Source organism: Schistocerca serialis, chromosome 12, assembly GCF_023864345.2.
Source record: "Schistocerca serialis cubense isolate TAMUIC-IGC-003099 chromosome 12, iqSchSeri2.2, whole genome shotgun sequence".
Taxonomy (NCBI): domain Eukaryota; kingdom Metazoa; phylum Arthropoda; class Insecta; order Orthoptera; family Acrididae; genus Schistocerca; species Schistocerca serialis.
This window is the reverse complement of record NC_064649.1, coordinates 87,893,470-87,898,085: the sequence shown is the minus strand read 5'-3', so window position 1 is coordinate 87,898,085 and position 4,616 is coordinate 87,893,470. Positions and strand designations below refer to the sequence as shown.

General features: G+C 35.4%; 1 non-coding gene across 1 annotated transcript; it reads right to left on the bottom strand.

The window, feature by feature from the left end:
* Positions 1-669: 669 nt before the first annotated feature.
* Trnat-ugu (transfer RNA threonine (anticodon UGU)) lies at positions 670-744 on the bottom strand. Its single transcript has one exon. It is a non-coding gene; the product is annotated as a tRNA-Thr (tRNA).
* Positions 745-4,616: the final 3,872 nt, after the last annotated feature.

Below are 4,616 nucleotides of genomic sequence, written 5' to 3'. Positions count from 1 at the left end.
TTTTAATTCCACACTTGAACCTTTCTTTTATTTCCATTGTTTCTTTGATGTATAGATTGAACAGTAGTGGCAAAAAACTACGTACCTGTCTTCTCAATCCGAGCTTTTCATTCTTTGTTTTACTCTTATTGTTGCCTATTTGTTCTTGTACATGTTGTACATTACCCCCATCTCTATATATCTTACTCCTATTTGCCTCAGAATTTTGAACACCTTGCACCATTTTACGTTGTCAAATTCTTTTTCCAGGTCAACAAATCCTATGAATATATATTTATTTTTCTTTAGTCTTGCTTCCATTATCAGCTGAAGCATCAGAACTGCAACGATTACCAAACTACAAAAGGCACAAAAAACAATTAGGATGCTTTTTATTTTCAGCAAAGTAGATAAAGAGGAAAATAGTGTTGTACCTCAATAAGGAAATGGAAACATTAAGCTCACAGGAGGAGCTTCTAGGAGAACTGTGGCTCAGGTTTAGAAGAATAATGGACCATGCACTTGACAGATACGTACTGATATGGATATGGTGTCTGTTCTTTTGGACGTGTCTGAAAGAACAGACACCATTGATGACCTGCAGCCATCTAGAACGAAATTAGAATTATATTAATACCGTCAGCTGCTCATGGACGTTGATATATATCTCCAGGGACAGGTGAAAATGTGTGCCCTGACCGGGACTCGAACCCGGGATCTCCTGCTTACATGGCAGACGCTCTATCCATCTGAGCCACTGAGGGCACAGAGGATAGTGCGACTGCAGGGACTATCTTGTGCATGCCTCCTGCGAGACTCACATTCACACCTCGTATGTCCACACACTACATTTGTGGTGTCCCACCCCAACACACTCATTACTCGTGGAAGACATTCATACCAAGTCCTATAAGAGTTCAGGGAATATCTGTGCATCTGCACAGAAGGCGAAGGTCATGGCCGGTATTGCCAGAACTATATACTTATATGGATATGATGTCTGTTCTTTTGGACATGTCTGAAATGTATATGAGATTGGCGATACACCATCAGGCTTTTGGAAAAACATCATCCACACAATTCTGAAGATGATAATGGCCGACAAGTGCGAGAATTATCACAACGTCAGCTTAACAGCTCATGCATCCATGTTGCTGACAAGAGTAACATACAGAACAATGGAAAAGAAAATTGAGGATCTGTTAGATGGCAATCACTTTGGCTTTAGAAAAAATAAAGGCACCAGAGAAGCAGTTCTGACTTTGCGGTTGATAGTGGAAAAAAGACTGAAGAAAAACCAGAACATGTTCATAGTATTTGTTGGCCTAGAAAAAGTGTTAGACAATGTAAAATGGTGGAAGATGTTCAAAATTTTTAGACAAATGGAGGTAAGCCATAAGGGAAGATTGGAAAAATACCATATACACAAGAACATCAGTAATACTGGAAGATTAAAAATGGTGTAAGACAGGGATGAAGTCATTTACCCAAACTGTTCCTTCTGTACACTGAAGAAGCAATGATGACAACAAAAGAAAGGTTAAAGAGTGGGATTAAAATTCAAGGTGAAATGATATCAATGATAAGATTTACTGATGACATTGTTATCCTCAGTGAAAGTGAAGAATAGAATAGAACATAGAACAGAATATTTTTAGTAGCCTTTCAGTATTTTTCATACAATTGGCTTCGACAAAGTTTACAGAGGGTTTTAGTTTCAGTACGATATTCAAATAGTTACAGAAAGGGAAGAAAATGAACTAAAGACCTTTTACTCAGCTTTATGTAAAACAGTGTTTTATACAATTATTAAATACACACATAAGAAAAGAATCACAGTAAATAACTAGCTTATATAATAGCAAAACATTTTCTTCATAACTTAGGTGAAACATATATTCCAAGAATTCGTCAGTTGTGTAGAGTTCGTTGTTTTTTAGCCAGGTTTGCAATGTATTCTTATATTTATTTAGTGGTACTGTATGAGCTAAGCGTGGTAACTTATTGAAAAATTTTATGCTTAAGTACTTATAGGTATTATGGACTACAGCAAGTCTTGTGGAAGGCAAGTCCAGCAGGTGACTGTTTCTTGTACCATGTGCATGCAAATCACATCTCATGTTCAGTTTTTTCAGATTTTATCTGGCATATATTAAACAGTTATATATGTACATGCTTGGCACTGTCATTGATTTAAAATAATTTCTGCAGGACTCTCTGGGTGCTAACCCTTCCATGCACCTGATTGCTTTCTTCTGCCATCTGAAAATACATTCAGCCCCTGGGGAGTTACCCAAAGCAATATTCCATATTGCAGTTGGGAATGAAAAAAAGCATAGTATGAGTGGAGTAGCAATTGCTTGCTCACACTGTTTCTTAATTTATACAATAAGAAAAGTACTCATGCTAGTTTACTACATAGGTAATTGGTGTGTCCTTCCCATGAGAGCTTTTGGTCTATGATTAGTCCAAGTATTTTCACTGTTTTGTTTTCATTTTTAGTTACTTTGAGATTAAATATTATTTCTTCTGTTTTTGTTTGATTTATGCACAGCTGGTTAGCCTGACACCAGTAATTAGCCATTTGCATCATTTCTCTATTTTTGTCCAGTACACTCTGTAAGTTCTCTCCTGTACTTATTAATGTCATATCGTCAGCATATAGTATGTTCTTACACGGTATGTAATTTGAGAAGTCATTAACATAGACAATGAACAGAAAAGGTCCAAGAACAGAGTCTTTGGGTATTCCTCTTTCTATAGGGAGTATTTATGACCTCTGTTTATTTGCATATACAAGTTGTAACCTATTGCTTAGATAAGATTTGAATAGACGAGTGTATGATCTTCAGTGCCATAGTATTTTAACTTTTTGATGACTATGTCATGTGACACCGGGTCAAATGCTTTACTTAGGTCAATAAGTGTTCCAGACATTGATACCCTTTTTTCATACCATTCATAAACATTGCTCACCAAAGCTTCTACTGCTTTTACAGTTGATAGGTGTGACCTGAAGCCAAACTGTTGTTCATAAAAATTTTGTTGGTTTCAAAATACCGTTATATCTGCTTATTATATCTGCTTATGCACACAATTTTCTACTAACTTGGATATGATTGGTACTATTGAAATGGGTCTGTAGTTATTTGGGAGGTTTCTTTCACCTTTTTTATTCACAGGCAATGTAACTTTGAGCTTAAGACAGTCGGGGAATATTCCTTCATCAAGTACTCTGTTTGATAGTGAGAGAAGTGGCATTTAAATTTCTTTTGCTATACATTTTATGATGAGATTACTGAGTCCATAATAGTCTTCTGTTTTGGAATTACTTAATTTGTTTATTGACTTATGAATATCATTTAATGTGATTCGGGTCCAAGTGAACTTCTCACTTCTTGTCTGTTTTGCACAAGTGAGCAATGCTTCTGCATCAGAGGCAGAATTGATGGGTGGGGTGGTGACACTATTTACAAAATATTCATTGAGACTATTGCAGTCAATAGGGATACTCCTTTCTTTATTGGTATTATTAATCTCCCTTTTAATGGCAGTCCAGGCAGCTTTACATTTATTTTTAGAATTTAAAATATATTCATCATTTGCACAGCACTTAGCATTTTTTATTTCTAATCTGTAAAGGTTTCTCATTTTAGTGTAATTTTCTGTGTCCCTATCACTGTTATGAGATTTGTCTTTCATAATCATCAGTAGTATTCTGAGTTTGTTAAGTTGTGGGGTGTACCACTTGCTAGTATTTTGTTGCTTATGAGTAATATTACTCTGGTACCTTTTGGTTACCAAGGGGGATGTCATTTCTACTACATTCTTGATCTCTGTCAGGAAAATGGAAAAACATTTATTAATCATTTTCTTGTTATCCATTACATGAGTCCAATTCAATTCTTTTAACTGGTTTATCATTTTGTTTACATTGGATTCACCTAGAATTCTATATGTCACTTCTCTCTCTGTAGAACTGAAGGCTGACTTTTCTATTTGAAGCCACAGCCTTGCGTGATCTGATATTCCTAATTCTATTACATTACATTGTATGGAGTCTCTTTGTACATTGCTAATTATGTTATCAAGGCATGCATTCAGTCTAGTGGGTTTTTCATTGAGACAGTAATAGTTTAATGACTTCAGAGTGTTAATCATATGAATTGCATTTTTTTCTCTTTGCCCTTATATCTACAATTACAATTCTATGCTGTTTATATTTTGACAACATTAATATGTATTAATTTTTTCTATAAATACTGTCTCATCAGAGCCTGAGATTCGATAGATTGAGACAATTACAGTTTTCTGTTCATGCATTACCACACCAGCTACTTCTATTGTAGCTTCAAGGCATATTCTACTAAGGTCTATAACTGAGTAATGCAATTCAAGGTTACTTTTGACATATATTGAGACCCCACCATGTGTAATTCTTTTTCCGCAGTAGCTTGTAACTAACGAATATCCAAGAGAAACACACAAGTCTATTTCAATGTCTTTCATCCAGTGGTAATTGATGCATAGAACACTGCAGTTGATTTTATTGAGCCAGTATTGTAATTCATTGATTTTACTCCTAAGAGATTGTACATTTATATGGAGGAGGAGGAAACTGTCACTGCTACATAATG